Genomic DNA, 26,574 nt, shown 5'->3' with positions numbered 1-26,574 from the left:
CCTGTTAGCCCTGATTATGATGACTCATGGTACTGGATAGGTGACCCAAAAGGAATTTATTCAGTAAAGAATGCTTACAGGCGTATTGTTGGTGATTATGAGAATAACCCAGGTGATTTTGATAAATGGGTTAAGATGTGGAAATTGAAAGTACCACCAAAATGGAAGACTTTTTTGTGGAGAGCAATATGTGATATTTTACCCACTACCACGAATCTAATTAATGAGAGGGTGGAGATTGACCCGACATGTCCTATGTGCAGATTTAATAATGAAGATGTGTTGCATGCATTAGTTTATTGGGAATGTTCTGCATTAGTTTGGAATATAACACAATTACCTATCACGAATATTATTACAGATTCATTTGCAGCATGGTTAACTGGGGCTATGACGATTCTAACCGAGGAACAAACACAGCTTTTGGTGGGAGTTCTATACAATATTTGGAGAAGCCGCAATGCAGCCGTGTGAGAAGGGGCCATGTCACGGTCGCAGGCTGTTGTGAAGGGGGCGGCAACATTGCTGAAAGCCTATGGGGCGGTACACGGTCGTTCCACGCGAGAAGATGTACAGCCACATTCCGAACCAGTGTTGTCCAACAATCACATGCGATGCTATATAGATGCGGGGTATCGGCAGGAAACCGGGGAGGCTACGTATGGAATTGTGTTATTAGAGCCCGGTGGCTCGTTTGTGGCAGCTAAGAATGGCAGATCACCCGTTTGTTTTTCACCACTCATGGCGGAGGCTATGGCTTTTAAAGAGACACTGTCCTGGTTAGTTGAAAGGAGTATTAATTCGGCCAATCTGCTCACGGATTGTATGGTTCTGCGATCCACCATAAATCACCAAATTACACCCATTCACTCGTATGTTGGGTTGATAATTGACCAGTGCAAGACAATGATGTCTTTATTTAATTTTATTTCGTTAAGCTATGTGCCTAGACAGATTAATTTACATGCTCATACTTTAGCTTCGTTAGCTTTTACTCAGGAACGTTCTATGTATTGGGATTCTATCCCTCCTGACGCTATTATAACTTTCATCAATTAATACAATCGACAGATTGATTTTTCAAAAAAAATGTTTCGATTCTAAATTGTAATCAGAATATTTAAGTTTGGTTGCTATAGTGTCTATTCAGTTTGAACCAAATCGTGGTCATAATTTGTTAAAGAAGAAAAATATGAAATATTTATTTTAAGGGTAAATATATCCATTTAACATATTAGAGGGAAAAACTGCAACTTTAATAATTTAGAAGGAAAAAGTGTTATAAGTATATAACTCAGTGAAAAAAAGTACTATTTTTCCTAAATATAAATCTATCTCAATCAATCTAACCTTCATTTTTAAATTCCAACTAAAAAAATTAATATACTTACATATAATATTTGTAATATATTTATTAAAATTTTATTTAAAAAAATTAAAGTATGTTATGTTCCACATCTCTAGAAAAATGTCATGTCAAGATCGAAGAGATTAGACTTGCTCTTTTTAAACATACAAATTTTATTCACTAATATTATTAAAATTTGAATTATGAATAGGTTGAATCAATTCTAGACATCCAAACATCACACGCAAAATCGTATGGAGTATATATAAATAAATTAAATTAAGCATAAAGGATGTTCAACGCACACATACACCGACTGCTCTTCAGCAGAAAAGTTGGAAAAGTTTAAGTTGTAGGTTACACATGAACAGCATTAATCAACAGTTTTGCATGAATAAAAACTAGAGATTACAACTTTACACAAAGAGCCACTTTAATCTTACACAACAATAAGTCAATAAGAAACTATAGTTATGTCTCTTCAAATTAGTTTCAGAGAGAGGGCCAAAAGAGAGTGTGTTGGGGCAGGTGAAGGTGGGTTGTAAGTTAATTTTTCCCAGACTTTTCATGGGAAATAACTTTGCATCATGGTACAACAGGCTTGCTATCCCAGGCCTCCCTTACTTCAATTAAGGAGGGACAGTATCTTTTGGCTAGGACTTCAACATGTTCTGAAAAGGGTTTGCTCCCATGGTTCCCTATGTGAAGAACCATTTGCTTCCACCGCTTCAGACATAATTCTCCGGACCTATGTTCCAGCAGATTATCCCAGTCCACATTTTCTATGCAGGTTGCATCCAAGGTATAAAGTGCACCAATTAGGCGATAATCATCAGAATCAGACCATATACCTTCAGCTACCATAGGTGATGTCAAGTTATAGTACCACTTCTGACAACAATGTGGAATAGTACGCGTAGACAACTTATCACTAATTGCGGTCCAACAAATGTTATCCCGTAGCATACCATGCCTGGATCTCTTCTCTTCAAATATCCTCAATTGCAGATCAGTGTTCACTAAATCAAATAAGTTCTGGTACTCATCATGAGACCAGGGCCCTTTCTTCAAGTTAGGTAAGTATATCCTGCGCCATGTTTCCCTCACATGACACATATATCTGCCAAGTTTGTCAGCAAGTGATTTAAACTCATTCCCATTCAATTTCACGTGCTCCAGTATCAAAGCTTTTTCTTCTTCAGTCCATTTTCGGTTTTCAGATCGTCGAAATAATATTTGAGCACGACTATAGACTGCCTTGTGAGGCCTATTTGGTATGGCAGCTCCTATTTCCTTCCAGCAGTTTTTTACTTCAGGGTGAGATTTACAATTTAAAACCATATCCAAACCTTCCTCGCCTAAATTATGTCTCTATGTACTTGAAAACAGTTTGTTTAATTATCTCATCTTCTATTTTAGAGAACCGCTTACCTCGAATCAACCCCACTACTTCATTTTGACATTTCCCAATCTCAGGAACATTAGACTCGGGAAATACCTTCAACTCATTGGAAAACCTCACTTTCTTCTTGCTATTTTTCCGTTTTGGATCTTTAGAACTATCTTTGACCTGTTTCCAGCTAATATTATCATTTCCCTCTCCACTAGCCTGTGTTTCATTTACACTAAAGTCTGCAATGCCTTCAGCACATGTAAGACCTGTAGCCACATCTACTGATCCTTGGTCATCCTCCCCCTTTTCCTTCTTGTTCTTTTTCTTCTTCCTTTTAAATTTCTCCATTTTACCCTCAGTGCAACCATCAGTGATTGTTTTTGCCTTCTTTTCATGTCTCCTTTTGCTTTCAAGCATCTCAGTTGCAGTTGAATTTACATAACCTCTATTGTGTACAGAAACATCATTTGCAGTATCTTGGGACACAGCATGTGACTCATTGTTATTGCTTTGAACCTCTCTTTCCCTTTTTTTCTTTTCTGCTTTCTCAACAGTAATTCCATTAGTATCCTCCATAAGTGCTCTCCTTTTATTATCTCCGGCAGATTTCTTCTTTTTCTTCATTCTTTCAACACCTTCATTATCACTCTTCATTTTTGTCTCTTCCTCAAAGCTTGTATCTCCCTCAACTCCCACATCCTTCACAATATAAACAGGATTGACAGCTAACATATCATTGTTCCTCTTTTTCCTTTTCTTAGACTTTTCTGATTTCTTTAGAGCACCCACCACTTCATCTTCTACAGCCATGACCATACCAGTAGCTTATTATTGCCAAGTTCCACTAGTAGCAAGTTAACTATTAAATAATGAAATAGGAAATCAAACCCAAAACTAAGGCATTCCAAAATCATTTTGTGCAATATGCTTGGATGCTCCGGTGGAAGGAGCTCGCATCCCATGTGGCCATATGGTTGGTTGTCTGAACTAAATCAAGGCCAAGATTTGGGGTTGTCCTGTTTGTTGTGCAAAGATTGATCAACTGATAAGGCTATACGCTGTCCGATTATTGAAATATTGTTTGGCAAAGCTGTAAATGTTGAGGCTGATTGGAACTCTATTCATTCTTTTACCTATAAAAAGAAAAGGTAGAAGTTGGAAAGAATGCTTAGCTTATTCTGCAGTTTCTACAACCACTCTCAAAATTATGATTTATGAAGGCAAAATGGAATTAGAACAGTTAAAAAAAGAAAAAATAAAAAACACTATATATTTGTTCATTAAGGAAAATAGCAAGGTATGGCAGAAAACTTCACGACTGTTCATACTTGGCAGCAAAGCTCATGACTGTTGCAGGTGGATGGTTTGTTAACAGGCCTTGCCCTAAAAGCTTCCATCCCTTAACTCAAATTAGTACATCATAAGATGAAATTCCTAATGTGCAATTATCTTAACAAACTCAATGAGGGGTTTAATCTACAATATCATTAAGAAATTAGTAAGCCATTACATGAATAATAACAGAAAAATCATCAGAAATTAGACCCAAGAAATTCACTGGCAAAGATAGTGAGGTATTCAAGGTCCTGAAATCAATCAATTTACTAAATAAATTCTGGCATGCAAAGGGCTTCAGGCAAATAATAAGTTTAATCTAAATACATCCATTTTTCAGAATAAGTCTCGGTGAAGTACTCAATATTTCAGCTCATCTAAAAGTCAAGAAGATGAAATATGTATCCAGAACATGTAATTTAATTCAAGTTCAAGCACTAATACTTAGAAAATGAAGCAAACTGCAAACCATTGACTAGTGAACATCACCACTGGATTTTCAATCATTTCAACTAACCTAATTCCAGTTAAGTGTTATCCTGCATCTTCCTCTACTACAAAACCGATCGACAACAGATTTTTACCAAATGAAAACATAGAAACATATGCATTGGTCGAATTGTGCTAAGGGTTTAGAGGAATTACCGGAAATAGAAACGGAGAAACGAGGTAGTGACGTCAGAGGAGGTCTACGACGAAGGATGTAGCTGGAAGCTATTGAGGGCGACGACGATGTCGGCTACTGTTAAGTGGCGGCAACGACGTCAGCTGCTGCTAGGCGGCGGTGATTTCGTTGCTGCAAGGTGGTGACGACGATGGCGGCTGCTGCTAAGCGGCGGCGATGATGTCGGATGCCTAGGTTTTATATAGGATTATGCTTAGGTGAGATAAAATGTGAATAACCCTTAAAAAGTGGTCATATGTTATAATATAGTTAAGTGTGGGCATTATTAGTTGATTATTAGTCAAATGCACTGTCAGGTCAGGCTGTGAGGGCCCTTAGGATTGGAGTTTAGCATTTTGGAAGAATTATTAGTTGATTATGTAATTGATATAACGGTCGTATTTATGTCTATTATTATTAGTTTTTGTTATAAATGTATATTATATATATGTATTGTTGTAATATGTAATGTAACAATGAATGAAAGTTTCTCCCTCTTTTTCCAGTATTACTTTGAGCATTAGGTTACAACACGTTATCGACACTTTGCTCTACATCTTCTGTGAACCAAATATCCACTGATCCAATGTATTTACATGTGCTTTGTTTCCCCATTCTCGCGGTGCTGCATTCCCTGCCGGTGCTGTTCTCATAGGTGGAGTAAGCAACGGAGGCACATCAGCCTCCCGATCGAAAATCTTCTCAAACGAAAATCAAAGAAAAAATGCGTATGTTGGGGATGAAGCGCGGCGATTCCGAATCCCCTTTCTCTATCAACCCACTTTGTTTGTCGGAAAGTGGCGGCTGCGGACTGTCTCCCGGAATTGGCGCAGGCATCCGATCATCGGCCAATCGGAAACGGGTGTTGAGCAAATATCAAGAAAGGCAACTCGCGGCTTCAATTTAATACTATGCAGTTTGCTGAAAAATTGTTTAGAGAAGAGAATCTATTAAAGGTCTACGAAAACGATTCACTCACCAGTAAAAGCTAAGTATCTTATGCTTTTGGTACTTTAACAGATTGCACATATATTTACATATTTTTATGCTTCATAAAATCATATATTTGCTTTGCCTGTGCAATATTCATGATAATCTTGATATGAAACTTGTTGTGTCAATGATTGAGTCATTCTCTATACTGATATCTGGAATCTAGTTTGAATGCTGCCATGAATTTTAAGGAAAATATCATGAATGCTAATTTGTGAATAGAAATAATTTTATATATCATGCGAATGTTGTGAGTAATATAATTGTGAATCATACTATTTTGAAGAACTGTCATCTGGTTGAGAGTGACAAATTTGAGCCTTTCCTTTAATTTCCTCAATCTCACACATTTGTTTGTCTGATTTTGCTTGTAATCTATAGCTTTGTCCAAATAATATATATTGAGAAAGATAGATTATCCAATGAAGCAATATATATAATGGATGCATAGTAAAACCAGGAAGGCTAATGCAATCCCTCATACTCTTATTCTCATGGTTCATATGTCTGGGATTTGACTTGCTTTTGCAAATGCTAATCATATACTTCATAGCATGCAAGTCATAATATAGTAGACACATTTTTCTTTGTGAAATCAACAAAGTAGTATATTGCTCATCAAGGAGCTTGCTAGACCTTGTTCTGCACTAAAAGCTAAGTATCTATGTCTATTTCCTGCATGATATATACATGGATTTTGATATTTTCGGGCACTTAGAGTATACCATACATATGCATAATATAAACTTGTTATCAAAGTGAGATAAATTGTCTTGGCACACTGCTTATATTTGTATCATTTGTATCCTGAAGTATGCAGATTTTGTATAGCTTTCTTTCATAAACTCTCATTACTTGTTTATGTAAGGTATTGATTGATGATATTGATAATTGTTGCTGCTTAGTTGAAAGAGTTTTTTGCACTTTTGGTCCCACGACTATAGTGGCACTAGCAGAATTGATCCACGACTTTTGAACCTTGCAATTTTAGTCCACGACTATTGATTTTTTGCAAAAATGGTCCTTCCGGCCCCTTTTCCGTCAAAATTCCACCGGATTTTTTTTTTATCCATTTTTAACAGGGCTAAAATTGATATTTTACTTATCTCAAAATATAAAGGAAATACATAAAACGGAAAGGTAAAAGTGATTGCATTTGAGAATCTCCGCCGCTTCTCTCGCCGGAAATCTATACAACGAAGCTTTTCCGATGTCTTCGGATGATCCCGCAGGCGTGCTGGCTCCGCCTCCAATGCTGCTGCCGGATAACCCAACTAGCCCGGGGAACGCCACGGCCGCTCCGCCGCTTACTGACAGCCCTACCTGCTCCAGGAACTCCGCTGCCTGGGGCAGTAGTATGTAGCCCAGTAATATTGTATGTAGTCAAATGTCAATTTTTTTCTTTTATTTTTTGAGATAAGTAAAATGTCAATTTTAGCCCTGTTAAAAATGGATAAAAAAAAATTTCCGGTGGAATTTTGACTGAAAAGTGGCCGGAAGGACCATTTTTGCAAAAAAATCAATAGTCGTGGACTAAAATTGCAAGGTTCAAAAGTCGTGGATCAATTCTGCTAGTGCCACTATAGTCGTGGGACCAAAAGTGCAAAAAACTCTTAGTTGAAATATGAGGTGTGGTGATGATCAAGTTTTCAATGGCTTCCATGCCTATTTAACGCCTTTCGCTACATGCCATCCAAAACTTTTATAAGTACTTCGTTAGAATGCACCTCTTGAGTATTAAATTTATTTGAAAAATTCTGATCAGCATAGCTTGAAAATTAAATTCGTGAAAAATACATGTTGAACTTCTTTTGGCTTGAAATTTTTTCTGGAGAACCTAGACTTGTGGTATTTGATGTTTGTATAAAGATTTTGTTAAAAATATGCTTTGGTTGTTCCAAAAAAATTCTGTAAACTATTGGCAGTGTGCTGCCAGTAAATTTTCAGCCTGGCGCAATGTTGGAAATTTTTTTGGGAAAAATACTTCCAGACCTTGGATTCGCATGAAAATTTTTGTGTACAATCTAGACTTGATGTACTTCTTATCTGCAAAATTTTGTGTTAAAATGTGTTACCGTTCCTCCCCCCCCCCCCCCCCCCCCCAAGAAAATTCAGCAATCCAAGTCAAAATTCTGAAAATTTCTGTTGTTTTCAGCTATATCTTGCTATTTTGTAATGTTTTCATGCTTGTATGAAACTATGAGATAAAATGAGAGCTTGCTTGGAAAAGTAGGTTGCACTTGTCGTTGCTAAGCCTTAGCTTGCATGTGATAACAATTAAAGGTTATGACTTGTTTACCGTACTAGTTTATGCTATAGAAACTCTTTGACATGAGATTTGTGTATATGATATTTAAATTTATAGCCTTCATTTTTTTTTTTTTTTGTATATTTATTTGCCCAGAAGGTAGATTAAGAACTTTAATTCTCCAAGTCACCTTTTAGGATGAACCTTCACAATGAATTCGTGACCAAAAATGGTCCACCTATCCCATCAATCCCTGAAGGATTGCTACGATGTTACTATGAGTCAGTTTTTTTTTTTTTTTTTACCCAAATCTAACTCACTGCATATCGCAATTATACCCTCTTTTAGGCATGACCACGGTTCGGTTCGAATTGAATCGTGCACTGTTGAACAGGAATCAGAACCAAATAGTTCGTACGGTTCCGGTTTCGGTTCCTAATCGGAACCAATATGGTTCCGGTTAAGGTTCGAGGTGAAAAGGAACCGGAACCGCCGGTTCCGGTTCCAAACCGGAAAAAATTAAAAATTATAGCTTATTTTATTTAATTTTTAAATAAATCTTGTTAGACCCGGCGGTTCCAACCGGAAACGGAACCAAAACCTTACTATAAGATTTCGGTTCCGGTTTGTCCATTTGCGGAACCGAAACCGGAACTGCGATCACCCTTACCCTCTTTTTCACCTAGTACGTGGTTTCAGAAGTAACATTTCCCTATCTGCGTTAATTTTAGCGTGCAGTCTATTTTTATATATCACCACCACAACGTACCTCTAAAAGGGCTATCAAAGAAACCTCCATCTATCGATTAAATATCGAAAGCCCATGATAGGGGATCAATACATATAATTGGGTACGTTGACTGCATTCCTAATGAAGATTATTTCTCGGCATTAGGGGGAGATAATATACTAACTTTTAATAGAATGTCAAGAAATTTCATAGAACGAAAACATCTTTATTATTTAAATCCATGTACTAGTTAGACTGAACTAGAAGTTCAAAAGATAACTTATTTGCAATTTTAGCAAATAATCTGCCAAACATACCTATGGATCATAATGATCATAAAAGAGTGGCTAGGGCCCATATACCTTCCCCAAACTTGGACCAAACATATCTACCGATATAATACTCATTGACACTAGAAGTGTAGGAGATCTATCAATGAAAGAGATATGAATCATAATACTAGATCTAGTAAAGAAACATTGTCACTCTTGAAATAGCTTAAATAATTATGTCCTGCAGACGTTCATCCAGATGACGAAAAATCCTAGTAAAATTATCGGTGCACCAAACAAACATTATACTAGGGATGCGGAACGACTAGATCAAAATATTTTTGGGAAATGTCTAGAATCTGGTTGTTTTAGAAATTGTCATTACTTTTACAAATATGGGAGACATTTATAAAAAGGTTATAGTTGTTGACAACACAATTGTCATTACAAATTGCTCGTAATATGATAATCTAGACCCAGAGTTAGGCACCGGAAGTGTCATGAGTATTTAACATAAGGAGCAATTAAGGAATTGCTTGACTCGCTAAAATGGATATATTATGAAGCGAGTTTGTAGCTTATGGGTTCACGCAGAGACCCTTTTCAAATATACTGTCCCACGGTAAATGGCATTAAGTATGAAAAATTCCTAATAGATTTATAATTCCCAAAATGAGGATTTATTTAAGTATTATTATGTGCCATTATTTACTCTTTAAAGAGTTGCGAATGGGGTTATTATCCTCATATAAGAGGGAATAATATGTACCATTATGTGCTCAATAAAGAGTTGATAATGGACTTATTTATTATCTCAGTCAATATTGATGGTGTAAACATCAATGAAATACTTGTGAAGGCTATAAGTATTATCTCGACTTGAAGATCGAGTTTTTCCTTGAAGAATGTTTTATACACCAGTTAGCCAATACTTGATTTTGATTAGATACTGGGCTACTTGGGTACTGGCTATTATTTTTGTATCCCATAATGCCAAGTCCCAAAACTGGTTGTACTATATTTACCTTCATTGTCCTATAAAAAGACAATAAAGATTCTGTCGCTCAGATGATAAAATAATTAAAATCTTTTGACTAAGATATTATGGTGTCAATCTTATACCCACGTGAGTCCCAGAAGAGTCACGGGATTATTATAAAGTATATTTGTTTCATTGACAATTGTACATATTTATTTACAAAATTCCTCTATACATTTTGGAAATTCAATGTATAGGACATCAAGATTGTTATCTTGAGGGGGAGTACAATTTTACATGAATCAATCCAGAAGATTGATGACTGACGACACATACATCATACACTCTTTTCCTCAACTCATTTTTCCCACTGGGTTTTTCTAATGAAGTTTTTAACGAGGCATGAGTATGATATAGTAATGACAATGGGAAAAAGTAGCAAAATAATTACTTAAATGGACAAACTCCAAAATCCTTAAAATTATGCAGGTTATGCCCTGAATGCTTATGGTTGTACTCTTTTTCCCTTAACTAAGTTTTTTTTCCACAGGGTTTTCTTAAGTTAAGGTTTTTAATGAGGCAATCAGTACAATATATGATTTTACAAATATCATGTACTCTTTTCTTCAACTAGGTTTTTCCCACGCGGTTTTCCTAGTGAAGTTTTTAATGAGGTATGCATGTTTTCAAATATGCTATCTATATACCTTGTACTCTTTTCTTGTTTAGGTTTTTCCAGAGGGTTTTCCTATCAAGTTTTTAATGAGGCAAGATCGTGGTGTTATAATGTCCAAGGGGAAGTGTTATAAATATAGTTAAGTGTGGACATTATGAGTTGATTATGTAATTAATATAACGGCCGCATTTATGTCTATCATTAATTCATTATTAGTTTCCGTTACACACACACACACATACACACACACACACACACACACACACACACACACACACACACACACACACACACATATATATATATATATATATATAGAATAAAGTTCAAATGCGGCGGGGTCTTCCCGTGCGTCGTGCGACGGTTTTCCAGAATACACCAACAGTGTTAACAATATGCACCAATAGTGTAATAAAAACACACCACAATGAAATGCAATAAAACATCACAAAATACACAACAGACTCAAAAAAATACACCATAGAACTCACCACCCCCAATGGTGTATTTTCGAACAGTGTATGGTGTTTTTACTCACACCTAATGGTGTGTGTTTGGTGATGCAGGGCTCCGTTTACTCTATTTTGTGTGGTGTATTTTCCTAACGTTGATGGTGCATATTTGTTGAACTATTGGTGTTGCCGCACCGTAAGAAATCGCCGCACCGTAAGACACTGCCGCACCTGAACTCGCCTATATATATATATATATATATATATATATATATATATATATATATATATGTGTATATATATATATATATATATATATATGTGTGTATATATATATATATATATATATATATATATATATATATATATATATATATATATATATATATATATATATATATATATATATGTATATATATATATAGGGACGCACTCAGGTGCGAATAAGTGCCTAGGAAGGAAATGCGAACGAATCAGCGCGCGACACGTGTCCAGATCTAATAACTTAAAAAAAACGCGGTGGCATTTTCGTAAATAATTGAACATCGAAGTGCAAGTAAAATCTCTTATAAGTGCACATATTTTCACCTATAAGTGCATGTAATTTTGCCTTGTTAGCATTCACTTTCCGCAACCATTCATGCACCTGGGTGTGCTTATAACTATATGTGCAACTATTTATAACTATAGGTGCAACTACTTATAACTATAGGTGCAATTACTTTCACCTATAAGTGCATGTAATTTTACCTTGTTAACATTCATTGATCTGAGTTCAGCGGGTAGTAATACTCCTGAAAACCACTCGCAAACATTCATACACCTAGATGCAACTACTTATACCTATGTGTGCAACTACTTAGAACTATAGGTGCAACTACTTAGAACTATAAGTGCAACTAAGTATTGATGCTCAGTGTAAATTTTTACTTGCACCTATAATACATTTTACATGCACTTGTAATACATTTTACTTGCACTTCGATGTTCAATTATTTACGAAAATACCACCGCATTTTTTTAAAAAATCAGTGTTTCTCATCCATTAGATCTGGACACGTGGACGAACTGAATCCATTCCTATTTCGCGCATGGGCGAGCCGTTCGCACCGGAGTGCAAGTCTATATATATATATATATATATATATATATATATATATATATATATATATTAACTACTTGAGGATTTGTTGACAAAGAGAGTATTCAAATCACACAACAATTTGAAGTGAAAAAACTACCTCGCAATGTCTTTGTTTGGCAATCAGCAGTTAGCGGATTATATTAGCGAATTTGACCAGCGAATTATATCAACGGTGGGTAAAAAGATATTTGAAAAAATTAGTTGTTTAGATTAACTGATAAAATGACCTAAGGGTATACATATATTTCATAATAATAATTGTTTTAAAAATAATAATAATAATTTTTTTTGAATGATACTGACTCATAACCTCCCATATGGGAGTCCAACCTTGGTGCCATTAGACCACAAGGTGTTGGCAATAATAATAATAATAATAATAATAATAATAATAATAATAATAATAATAATAATAATAAGAATTTAATAAAAGAAATATAATTTAAAAGAAAAACATATGGGGAGCAGAACGTTCGGCTCCCCTTAGTTTTGTCACTTTTTCCACATCGGTAGGAAAAGTGGCACGGGAGCCTTGAAACTCCTATAAACGGAGCCTTAGGGCTCCAAATTAAAAATTAAGCTTGTCCATCCGTTGATGGGCAAGCAGTGAGCCAGCGAAACTGACTCTTGTTATTCAAGAAGTCGAAATGGCTCTACAGTAATATATATATATATTTTTTTAATATAGAGGTGTTTTTGAGAAATCATTCTAAAAAATGCTAAGTGAAAATATTGTAAATTGTTATGTTTGTATTTTCAGTGGTTTGGAACTAATTGTTGTTTCAAACTATTGAATAACCAAACACTTTCTTTAGCATTTTGATCTATAGGTTACATCATATTTACCAATCGTCCAATATCTTTGGATTACATTATTATAATTAAAAATTTTAAAGTTTTACTATATCTAAATTCCTTAAATTAAAAATTTCTTTATCCATAAATATTTATTCAACAATAATGGTTGAACTAAATGAACACTGACCAAAACACCTAAAGGATTGGTACTGTGTATTCATTCATCGATCTTGTATATATGTGCATTCATTAAATATATTAGAACCCTTTGCAACAAAAAAATACTTGGTTACTATTTAAAAATTTTTTAGTAACAATTATAATCAATCTCCTATATTACATTGTATTCATATACTATGAGTTACATATTTAAATAAACAAATTCGACATTAAATTACTTATGTCGAGTGGACACTACCCTATCGAGTGGACACCTGGACTCGTGACACCGAAATCCAATCATCGAAGACATGGATTCTAAGAATTGGGCTAGGTCATCTGGAATACTCAGACACACTCCCGACCTTAGGGAGACGGATACTCGAGGGTGAGGCTTCATGGAACCAGCATCCCAGCTTTAGAGGCGAATTTAGCTTCACAAAGGGATATTAGGAATGGACTGAGACTATACTCAGTAGGCATCGTGAACTCCTGGAGGCTATGACGATCTACGACGGCATATATGCCTCGTTCACATACAACGCCTATCGTCCAAGCGTTCTGCGAAGCGTGGTGTCCCATGACAAACACCTTGCTTACATCGCTCGGTGAGCTCTTAATTTCACTTTGGGATATGCACGTACTTTGTGGTCTACCGATATTTGGCACATTTACGATGAGTATGTCCCAACCGCCTCGTAGTTAATAGGGAAAACGCCGACCCTAACTCCACCCCCAATGTTGTAAGTATCTGTTCCAAACATATTGGATTACTGCTACCTTGGTAAATGAAATAAGTAACGAGGTGACCACTGCGGGCAACAGGATAATAACCGTTCAGTTCACGTTGTTGAGTGGATAGAATTCTGGAGAAGGAGACCGCAAGTTTATGATGGGCCACTGCGCAGGAAAGAGGATAAGACGAAGACTCGCCCGAAGAACACCCATAATCCAAGTGGCAAGATCCCAGCATTCGAGGGTTGGACCAAAACGACTAAAGCACCTTTTGATGAGCTTGGAATTTCCCCCTGAATATGAAGAGAAGACTCACTTAGCGGCATACCTAAGTTGTTGGCTATGCGTGTTCGTGCTCCCCATCAAAGCAACGCGGCTCATTTGTGCCAGACATTCAAAATGGCTAGTCTGATGGCGACGGGCAAAACACTGAACCTTGGGATCCCCGTACTTGAGAGCATTTACAGTGGACTAAATGCAATATCGCACTCTAGTACACCGGGGTTAGCTGATAGTCGCTTTCCCATCCACTATGTGTATGGATGGCTGTCATTTTACTTCGACACTCATTTTGTAAATGACCACACGTCCGCTTCTCCGTTGATGATCGCCTACTCGGGAGAAGGTGGCACGAGGTATTATGGACAAGTAGAGGCTCATCGCAAGATTTTCAAAGCCGACAGTGCCAATTGGCTTTGCACAACGCGCCGCCTAACTAAGGATCTCCACTTCCTCGATGATGGTTCTCTTCCCCTACACTACACGTTCTTCAAACCTTACATACATATATATACGTACATACATATATATATATATAGATGTGTATTCAAATGAGGGCAAGTATATTATAAAAGACTGTGAAGACAGATGTAGTGTGTGCCATTAGCCGGTATGTCGTGTGCATGGCCGAATGTAATCGTATGCTACAATTTGTATGTCGCGTGCTAGATTTGTTAATTTATAGAGCCTGGGTTCGAAACCTGATGTTTACATTTATTCTTGTGTGCCATTATGTATTACGTTGTGTGCCTTGTATTAATTTGTTGTGTGCTCATTATTTGTCCTCACAATCCTCTATATATTGTTGTCCTCATTTGAACTCAACCATATATATATATATATATATATATATATATATATATATATATATATATATATATATATATATATATATATATATATATATATATATATATATATATATATATATATATATATGCATTGCTACACCAAAAAACAAGGGCAAATGATGAAAGCTTAAATCTAGCACTTGGGTCAAAGCATTAAATGTGTTACGAGCATACATAAAACACACAGCAAACAGTGGAATATTTTATATATGCACACATATTATAAGAAAAAAGAAGAGCAGGGAATAATAAGAAAAGAAAACAAACTTATTCATGTTATATACACTGACACAAGCAAAGCAAAAAGAAAAGCAACATGGGAAGATGAGATGGCAGGCACATTAAAGCAAAAAAAAAAAAAAAAAACTCCTACCTCTGTAGCGGTCGACGAACGCAGCAGCGAAGCTTCAACAAATAAATTTTCTCCGTCGAGTTCACCAGCGATCGGTCCTCCAGCGACGATTCCACGGTGCACCACGAACTCCTGGAGCACGTTAAAGCAAAGACAAAAGAATCAGGGCATATGGCCTCGTCAGAAGCTTAGAGGAATGGAGTCGTCGACTATAGCTTCGACACATTGGAGTGCGAAAGCATCAAGTTGGCATTCTCCGATAGCAAGTTCGTCGACAGCCGGCGGCATGAACCCAAACAATGGTGGAAAGTCGTTGGCACGATTCCGCGATGAGAATAGAGACACACTAAAGCACGATAGAAGGCGTGCCGGAGGAACACCCTGCGTCGGCGGATGGCAACGTGCTGGAGCACATGCCCGGAGAATACTCAGCAAGCTCGACGACAGCGGTTCGAAGGACGATGGCAATGTGCCGGAGCAACGCCCTACGGCGACCATAAGGCGACGGCGGCAATGCGCCGGAGCGCATGCCAGACGACTACGTGGTAGCTTTCGTCCCCAAAGACGGTGGCTGACGGTGCGAAACCAAACCATTCCGGAAAAGAATCAATTTCCAGTCCACTGTGAGTTCAAGCAATGGTGAAATACACCTCCGGAAAAGAATCAATTTCCAGTGGACGGTAAGTTTAAGCAATGGTGAAATACACCTCAGAAAATCAATTTCCTGATGCTTTCTACTTAATGCCTCACGTATTTCGTTCCCTTCTTCCCCTCCTGTCAAAAGAAAATCAAGAAAAGCAAGAAAATAGTTTACTGCAAAAGTTAAAATTACCTTATCACTGATGAACGAGATTGCAGCTCAAGCGAAGATCAGTTGCCGGCAGTTTTAGTTCTTGGGCGGAGTAATTGTAAATTCCTGAGAGCCATTTATAGGTGCAGAGTCCTGATTGTGAGTTGTGTGGTACAAATTATGATGTGATGAGGATTCTAAAACTAATTTGTGGATTGTGAGCAGCTGGTAAATCCGTGCGTAGAAGAAGGAACATGAAAGCTTGCAAACATCGTTGAGGTCCAAATTTCAAGTTGTGGGAAGATATTAATTTTTGCTAAAACCAAAATTGCACTTCGGCTAAAGTTTTCTCAAAAAATGAAATGGGCCTTTAACAAGATTGTAGAAGCAGTTGGGCTTTTACATATAATTTTGTTGGACATTCGCATAAATGGGAGGTTTTGTAGTCAGAATATAATATGCTGGGCTATCGCAAATATGGACTCTTGGATTACTATAGTTAATTTCGAGACTACCTTCCCTCTACATTTAAGGCACGTCAAGCAAGTCTCGAAGGTGCAATTTGTAAGCGTTGAAAATTTAAATGATGTTATTGGGTCGTGGTAGATGTTTAAATATTAACTTAATTACTTTAATTGAACTAATTGGACTGATATTTATTTAATTTTTTTAATAATAATAATAATTTATTAATCAAAAGCAGGGCAGAGCCCATACAAAACCAAGGAGTTAAGGCCCCGCATGGCCAAAGCCTACCAAGTCTAAAAGCAAAGGAAAATAAATAAATAGCTACATCAAAGAGGCCCAAGGCTAGAAACTAACGGCCCCAGCTTATACCCGTACAACTAGCACAAGACCAAACTAGGCTAAAGCTATGCAAAATAGAATAACTAAAAGATATTAATAAACGAGAGCTGTGGACCAACACATCTGTAGTTGCCATAGTGGAAAACTACCACCACACAACCATCCTGCCACGCCCGCGGTCCAACTCGTACAAGCAGAGAAGGCCTATCTCAAAACAAGCTAAGATCCGGCACCTCCCGCAGTTAGCCAGGGGAGCAACCACCTTGCTATCATCGTGTCACGCCACCATGCCACCTCCTTACAACTTTGCAATGCCGCGTCTCTGCACCACAATGCAACCAAGTAGAGCTGCTAACACAGCCGCAACACCTCCTCAAGCTCCAGTGCTATTGGTTGCCCTGTTACACTCCAAACAAAAGAGGCACACAGGCCAAACAACACGGCTCACACGCCAAAGGCCCAAGTGGTAGGCTAATAGCTAGGTCTGAACATCTCAATTAAACAAAATACAGATAATCTGACTATGGTAGAGCAAGGGCGCACATGCCAAAGCAAAACGGTTCGCAGGCCAAGATATAGGCACGCAGGCTAACACATAACACAGGCCAGCCAATAGCAACAAACCTCCCAAACGGCACCAGCAAATCAGTAACTAGAACCCCGGGATTAATTACTATGGGTCAGCAGCAAGCCTGGACTACCGCCAACGGATTTGATAAACCCCTACCCGGCCACCGTTCAGCCCGGGCTAGGATGCAATTTCTTACCGCTTGCACCAACGTTGAGGCCTGGTCTTTGTCAAAAAAGCTCGCAAGGGCGAAACCAAGTAAGCTTATAAACCAACAGTGCCTCCGAAACCAAAGAAACAACCTGCAAAAAGGAAACGTGACGGGGCAACCAAGTGCTACATTTCCTCGGCTCAAAATAGCTCTACAACATTGCATAACTTAAGGCAGTGTATAAGGGAAATAATAGGCAGACACGAAACAAAAAGCAACCCCTGCAATAGGCCCGCCCACCTGGAGCCCAGAAGGTTCCTGCTACTATTGGCGAGTAGCAAGCCTGACCAGGTCAACGGATTTGACTAGTCCTGCCCGGCCACCGTTAAGCCCAAGCTAGGGTGCCCGTTGTTCCGCCGGCACCTACGTTGAAGCTCCGCCCCAGCAAGCTAAGACATCATTGCCTCCAAGCATCCCTTTCCACTCTCAAATCTTTTAATCACACTTTAACTTCTTTCCCTTCTACAACTCTTTTCATAACTTTTTCCTTTCCTCTTTTTCTCTTTCTTTTTTCCCTTTTCTTTTTATTTTTTGTTTTCTTTTCTTTTTCTTCTTTCTTTTTTCCTTCTATTTTTCTTTTTTTCATTTTTTTCTCTTTTCTTTATTCTTTTCCTTTTTTCTTTTACTTTCTTTTCCTCTTTTCTTTTTGCAAACAAAAAAAAAAAAAAAAAAAACAAACAAACAAAAAGAGCAACAAGCCAAGTCACGGGGAGTCCTCCATCTCAAAGAAAACGTAGGGAACGTCATCATGAACCAGTAGAACACGCACCCTAGGCGGAAGATCATTAACGGAAGAAAAAGATGGCCTCCCTCGGCTTATCCACGACCCAGTCCGCTAAAGCCTGCGTAGGTAAGTTGGCCCTAGACGGGCACAGTGTAGCAGAAACAAACCCACACGAGCATAAGAACCGAAGCCTGGACACTAAGTCATCTAGGGTCCATGGCGGGCGAACAGAAACATCAAGATAGCTCCCCAACTCTGCCATTGTGGACTCCACCACGATCTCCCTGTATCCTCCAGCTAGGCACCATTCCAGACATGAGAACAATACCCGGAACAAACCCCGGGCACGCTCCCCTTGCCCAGACCACGCCACCCCGTAGCAAAGCCTACCTCCTGGATTACGCACCAAGACTGCGGCCCCCCTACTGCTGCTGAAAGAGATAAATTAATCTTAAGAGCCCCAGCCGTAGAGGAGTCCACCTGACAGCCTTAACCACTCGCCTCGGCACATGTGCCTCCAAATACGCCACCACTGTCCTCCAGTTAGGGGGAAGGATATGCTGCATAGGCCAACGCCTAAACAGACACTCCGCAACCCCTTTGGCGACCCCGTGCATCACTCGCCCAACACTGGGGGTATCCCGCCCATACAAACACCCATTACGGTGTTTCCATAGCTCCCACATCACCAAGTATGGTAACCTGCTCACAGCAAAAGAAAACAAAGGGTTACGCGTCCCACCTCAGCCCCAGCCCGCAACCAACGTCCTAAGACTCCGGTGTTGTGACTGTAGGCCTAGGGACGCCAAAACATAGCTCCAGACAGCTGTTGCTGTTTTCCCAGAATAAAAAAATATGTGCAATAGTCTCAGGAATCGGGGCTGGACAACAACAACATCTCGAAACGATCACATGACCGAAACGAGCCAAAGTGTCATCCGTGGGAAGCCGCCCTCGGAACACCCTCCAAGCCAAGAAGGACACCTTAAAGGGCAGGTGCTCAGGCCAACACTTAGCTAGGAGAGGGTCCGGTGCAATGGGCAAAGCAGACCTAAGTTAGGCCTTAGCTGTAGAGTAAGAAAACATACCGTCGGGTGCTGCAATCTACAGCGGGACATCTCGCGGTCCTTGCCCCAACCGGGACAAGTCCGCAGTAACTCCTGCATAAGCCAACTCCTCATGATCAGTCAAGTCAAGTGCTCTATCATGCACATAGTCTAGAAGCAATTCCTGGGAATAGGACACCCCCCAAGAAGGAAAAAGTCTGCCAAGCGGGCCCAAACCTGACCAATTGTCCCACAAGAAATTAACCCGACCTTGGAACAATCGCGAAGTCAGTACACTCTTGACCTCATCACGAACTGCCAACATCCGCTTCTAGGTGTGTGAATCAGTAGTCCGAACCAGCTTAGCAACCGGGTGAACCCGATTGCAATACTTGACCCTCATAAAATCCGACCAAAGGGTATGCTCTGTGCGAAAGTTTCACCATAACTTTGCACTGGCTGCTCTAATCATCAGCTCCAAATCCAAGAAACCAACTCCCCCCTCCTTTGTAGGGAGGGAGAGAGTTTTCCAAGAACTCCAGTGGTACCGGGCACCCCCTGATGGCTTCCAGAAAAAACTAGCAAAACATCATTCAAAGTCCCGAACCACCTGCTTGGGCGGAGCACAAGCCGAGAATAAGTGAAGTGGGATAGCATGTAGTAATGATGAAATCAAAATGGCCTTCCCTCCTTTGGAAAGGACTTGCCGCTGCCAACTCAAACAATTTGCCTTAACTTTATCAATAACAGGCGCAAAGTAAATGCATTTCTTGCGGCCAAAGTACACCGGGCACCCGAGGTAAATAAATGGAAACTCCTTATGCACACACCCCGATGCCCTGCGAACTCTGTCAACTACCCGGACATGAGTACGAGGGTGCATATAAAATGCACTCTTCTTAAAGCTCACTAACTACCCCAAGATCTCCTCGTACTCCTTAAGTGCTGCAATAACCTTTTTAATTACCCCTAGTATGGCCGTGCTAAAGATAATGACATCATCTGCATACGCCAAATGATGAATATGTGGTGCCCTCGGCGGCTGAGTGAACTGGGGTACAGTGGTGTCCTCATAAACATGGGTCAGATAGACAGACAGGACTTCAGCTGCAATAACAAACAAAGTTGGGGACAAAGGGTCCCCCTGTCTGAGCCCCCTCATAGATGTAAAAAACCCTTCTTTGATGCCATTCACTATCACTAAGTACCAGACATTTGACATAGCCCGGAAAACCATATCAATTCATACCTCGCTAAACCCCAAACGGCGCATCACCGAGGTCAAGAAAAACCAGGAAACCCGGTCATATGCCTTAGCCATATCCAGCTTAAGCACTATGTCCCGGCTCTGCTAGCTCAATCCATGGCACATCTCCGACGCCAAAAGAACACTATCGGTGATAGACCGGCCAGCAACAAACCCACTCTGCTGTGGAGTTAGCACTTGGGGCAGAACCGTGGCCATTATGACTGTTAGGAATAAAGTGTAATGGTTTTGATATGCCAAATTTGTATTTGTAGATCCCCCAATTTTATTTATAGGTCTAGTAGAGTCTTAGACCGTGATCGGGAAATTATTTAATTATGAAAAGAGAAAAACAGAGGAAGATGGATGAAAATAGAAGAAGAAGATATAAAGCCGAAAATCAAGAATTTGTCTGGAGAAAATGACAAATTGAAGAAGAAGATGAATGATACAATATTCACGTCGCTACTACTCAAAGAAGATATCCCAGAAGAATTTTCGTGAAGAAAATTAATATTGGAAGAATGCATGAAATTGACTTGGAGATCAAGCATCTATGGAAAGAAAGAAGTACATCAAATGTGATTAGAGATTTAATCAAAAGCTGTATGGACGAAGTGGATGATGCTTGATATATTATCCAAAATGGCTCAAGTTCAAAACTCACCATTAACAATTTTACAAGGTAAAATTTGAGAAGTCAAATTAAATTAATCTGATAGAGTTGGGCGCTAGTTTAAGCTTTGGGCACCAATTACAAGTGAAAATTGGGAAGCAGGAATTGGGAGCTAGTTCGAAGCAATTGAAATTGGAAGCCAGTTCCAGAGAAATCAAAATCAATTGGGAGCAAGTTTCACATGGAAATCAATTCAATATGGGAGCCAACCAATTGAGGTTGTAGTATGGGATGCAATTCAATTCAATAAGAGAAATCAAAATCAATTGGGAGCAAGTTTCACATGGAAATCAATTCAATATGGGAGCCAACCAATTGAGGTTGTAGTATGGGATGCAATTCAATTCAATATGGGAGCCAACCAATTGAGGTTGTAGTATGGGATGCAATTTCAAAGTTGGGGACCGATTCAAAGAAGACATGGAGATCAAATTTTGGGTGGCAATTGAGATGCAATTGCACTTGGGAGCCAATTCAAAGGAATTGGGAGCCGATTTCATAGAAATTGGAATTGGGAGCTAGTTCGAAGCAATTGAAATTGGGAGCCAGTTTCAGAGAAATCAAAATCAATTGAAATTGGGAGCAAGTTTCACATGGAAATCAATTCAATATGGGAGCCAATGTAGAATTGAAATTGGGAGCCAATTGAGGTTGTAGTATGGGATGCAATTTCAAAGTTGGGGACCGATTCAAAGAAGACATGGAGATCAAATTGAATTGAGATGAAATTCAAATACCAGGAGAAGTCTGGGAGCCAATTTCAAAGTCAAAGTCAACAATTCAAATTGGGAAGCAATTGAAAGCACCAGGAGCAGTTGGGAGCCAATTGCAAGTCAAAGTCAATTGGGAGCCAATTACAATGGAGAAATTCAAATAAGTCAATTGGGAGCCAATTACAATGGAGAAATTCAAATTGGGTGCCAATTACAAGCCAATCGAAATTGGGTGTCAATTACAATGGAGAAATTCAAATTGGGTGGAAGTTCAAAGCCAGTTTAAAGTCTGAGAACACCCAGACGTGAGAATGAAGAAGATGAAGATGAACTTACAGTGAAAATATTCTCACAAGGAAAAATATTAGTTTTAACTAGTATGGGATTAAATTGAAGAATAATTTTTAAATCCCAAAGATACAAGGACCACTTCAGAGCTAATCAGAGAAGCCATTCTACACCAAAACTGAGACCCAGATATTTTCCACTCAACGTAAAACCAGAGGAGTATCAGATGAAGTTTGGGAGCTCATTTACATGGAGATGAAACTCCATCAACGGCTAGCTTATCTCTTTCTGACATTTTTGCAGAAGATAAGATAAGATCTCTGACAAAAGATACAAGATTTCAAAAATGAGAGCGTCTCTTTCCAACGGACAGATTCTCATTACCAGCTATAAAATGATGAAGATATGAAGACTTGAAGAAAACAAGAGAAGAAGAGCATACAACGAACTCACGAACAGAAAATTCGAATCCATCAAAGGATCGAATAGAGCAATTAAGCTTAAAAGAGCAGAGAGCTAAAATTCTAAGAGCTAAAATCTTCAAGTGTGAGAAAAGAACTCAGAGAGCTTCAAGAGAAAAATATTCTGAGAGTTCTTAAACAGAGCAAAACAGAGCATAGAAATCAAGTGCTTTACTTGATTCATTCAAAGAGAGAAAACACTCAGATCTATCAAGAGAAATCTTTCCAGAGTGTTTATCTTCATCAAAGAGATCTGCGCATCATTGAAGATCATCTACAGAGTCTCAAAAGTTGGAAGCAAGACAACACTTGTTTTGGAGCAAAACAAGAGAAGGGAGGAAAGTAGCACGGAGCTGTGAAATCCTGGATTGTCACACGGAGCTGTGAGATCCGAAGCAGCAGTGTCGGAGGCACTGGGCGTGATTGGTGTGGGCTTGGTGATCAAAGCACCAGATCACGGATACGTTTCTACCGGAGTGTGGAAGACGAGGGGAAAGTAACGCGGAGTTGTGAAATCCTGGGATAGTAGCGCGGCGACGTGAAACCCGAAGCAGCAGTGTGGTGTCACTGGGCGTGATTAGTGCGGGCTTTGTGATCAAAGAACTAGATCACGGAAATTCATTGTATCTTGGAACCAAGGAGTGGTAGATATAGTGAATTGGCTCTTGGAGAAAAGAGCAAGTGGAGTAGGAGGATTACACCACCTCGCGAACCACTATAATTGTCTTGTGTTCTTTACTGCTTTCTTTACATACTGCTCTTTATATATTTGCTCTCACGAAGATATACTGCTCACACAATCTCACACACACTTTATGTTTAATTATTTCCGCTGTGCACCATACTCTAACAATCTAGTTAAGAGTTTTGGTTTATCTCTGTCTTAGCAATTGTTGTGTTGTGCGAAAAAGTTTGAAAGTCTATTCACCCCCCCGCCCCTCTAGACTTTCACCCTACCTCTTTTGGGACCAACAATTGGTATCAGAGCAGGTGTTTACCCGAGTCAAAATTGTCCCTAAAGTGGGTCAACTATTTTTGACTGCTAGACAGATCCATTCTACAAAGTGTGTGAATTGGATTAATCTTTCATATCTCTCGTGATGATGATGAAGAAAGATTTAGCTCAAAATCTATTATTCTCTCTTGATAAATTTGATGATTGGAAAGTTCGTATGCAGGTACACTTATCGGCTTTACACGATGAAATGTGGGAAGTTATTTCCACTGGCCCTATAGAAATATTAAAAATCAATACGGCGTTTGTTATATCCCCGGATGCTCCACAGTACGTACAAAAGCCAAAACCGGAATGGACATCGGACGATAGAACGCGGAATAATCTTGACAATATTGCCAACGATATTCTATTCAAAGCCGTTGATGATACAATATTTCCGAAGATCCGAAAGTGTGCCACTGCCAAAGAAATATGGGAAACTCTCATCAAGATTGGCGAAGGAGATGAACAAGAAAAGGATAATAAGCTCACAATCGCCATGAAGAAGTATGAAGATTTCAAAATGCTCTCAAATGAAAGTGTTGCAGACATGGAAGCTCGAATGATCAAAGTTCTTGGAGAGATTAGTAATCTTGGCAAAAATATTAGCCAAAAAGAAATTAATCTCAAAATTCTACGAGGCTTACCATCTGCATGGGATATGAAGGTTACGGCTATGCGCGATCACCAATATCTAAGAATGTTGTCAACAGACAAATTATTTAGTGATCTAAAAGCATATGAGTTCGAAATGAAAGCCAAAGATGATGATGTTCATGAAGCTCGAAATGCTGCTCTAATGGCCGAACAACCGTCAACCTCCAGGTCAGTAGAAAATAATGTTGATTTTATGACTGACGAATAATTTGCTCTTTTTGTCAAAAAGTTTAGAAGGTTTATGCGAAAAGGAGACAACAAAAATTCTGCTCGTGGAAAATTCATCTCTCGCATAACACAAGAAGAAAAAGTCGAAGAAAATAAGGATTTGTGCTACAATTGCCGCAAACCCGGACATTTTAAAATAAATTTTCCGTATCCGATCGTTAGCAAGTATCAAGGAAAAAATGTTGAATCTACGCCGAACAAATCCGAAAGTAAAAGGTTCAAGCGCGACAAAAGAAAAGCTCTCGTTGGCAACGAACCAAACGAAAATGATGATTCGGAGGATTCATCATCAAGCGATGAAAGTTCATATTCGGATGATGATACGGCGCTAATATGCAAGTCAATTGAGTTGAGTACAAGTGAAGATTGTCTTATGGCTCTTGACGCAGAGGAAGAAGAGGTAAGTTCTAATTCCTTCAATTCTGTTAATTCCTCTTTTTCTCGTGAATCTATTGATAATCTAATGCGAGATTGTCAAGAGATTATGCTCACTCATCCTCAACTCAAGGAGCACAATAATATTCCAATTCTTGAAAAAGAAGAAATGAATAAAAAATTGCAAGATGCTTTACTTGAAGTGAGTAAATTGAAGAATGAAAATATTCATCTTCAAGAAGAGTGTAAAGCAAGAGAGGTTAGAGAACATAATCTTAGAGCTACTATTGCTACGTTCACTAATTCGTCTAAAATTATAGATAAAATGGTGAGCATGCAAAAGCCATCAGGAGATAGAACCGGAATTGGTTATGACTCCACATGTTCTCAAACCCCTCAAAATCTGACTAATTCTACTACTACTTTAAATAATAAAGTTCAAGTGGTAAAATTTGTTAAAACTCAGAATAGCACAATGAGACAAGGACTTGGCTATCAATCAAATGCAAAGTTGAGTGTTGAAAGGCCGAAACAAGTTTATACTACGGCAAAGCAACAAAAATTCTACAAGCAAAGATATGCCAAAGAGTCAAGTGCAAAAAGATTTCAAAGAAAAGAGAGAAGCTTTTCTAGAAATAAAGTTGGGAGATTTTATCCCACTCAAAAAGATTGGTTGTGCAATAGATGTAATATTTTTTATAGACCAAAGCAACCATTCTCTTCCCAGGTGCCAAAATATAAAAATAATTTTCAAAACCCGGCGCCAAAAATATTTTCTAATGTGAGTTATGATTATCGTGTCTCCAATGGTTACAAATCGCCTCATCTTAATTCAATAAGATCAAGGTGGGTTTGGTTACCAAAAATCACTAACAGCAAAGGACCCAAGCAAGTATGGGTACCTAAAATTAATTAATCTTTTTGCAGGATGTTTGGTACATCGATAGTGGTTGCTCACGCCACATGACTAGAAATAAATCATATCTAGTTAATTTCAAAGAAATCGATGGACCAAAAGTTATATTCGGAGGAAATCAAAATTATGGAATTACAAAAGGAGTTGGCACGATCAAGAAAAATGGTTTGAAGATTGAAGATGTTTCTTTCGTTGAAGGATTAAAATTTAATTTGTTGAGCACTAGTCAATTTTGTGATAAAGGTTATCTTGTAGAATTTTCTAAAGATAATTGCCTAATCAAAAATGAGCTCACAAATGAGATTATTTTATCTGGAAAACGGCGAAAGAATATGTATGTTGTTGATTGGAGCACTAGCAAAGATTCAGTGTGCTTAATGGCCAGAAATTCAAATGAAGCTAATTGGGAATGGCACAGAAAGCTCAACCACTTAAACTTCAAGACTATCAATCAGCTTGCAAA

The 26,574-nt window shown here is 38.5% G+C and overlaps 1 long non-coding RNA gene and 1 pseudogene across 1 annotated transcript in view; one reads left to right on the top strand and one right to left on the bottom strand.

Annotated features, from left to right (window-relative positions):
- Positions 1 to 1,601: 1,601 nt before the first annotated feature.
- LOC109169538 lies at positions 1,602 to 4,944 on the bottom strand (annotated as a pseudogene).
- LOC109169542 overlaps positions 4,224 to 26,574 on the top strand; it is a 71,509-nt gene continuing 49,158 nt past the window's right edge. Inside the window, exon 1 of the long non-coding RNA XR_002052259.1 lies at positions 4,224 to 4,324. This is a non-coding gene — a long non-coding RNA (uncharacterized LOC109169542). The remainder of the gene's footprint in view (positions 4,325 to 26,574) is intronic.

The sequence above is a fragment of the Ipomoea nil genome, unplaced genomic scaffold, assembly GCF_001879475.1.
Source record: "Ipomoea nil cultivar Tokyo-kokei standard unplaced genomic scaffold, Asagao_1.1 scaffold3314, whole genome shotgun sequence".
Lineage (NCBI taxonomy): Eukaryota > Viridiplantae > Streptophyta > Magnoliopsida > Solanales > Convolvulaceae > Ipomoea > Ipomoea nil.
Note: the sequence above shows the minus strand (reverse complement) of the source record. Positions and strands in the feature narration are given on the sequence as shown.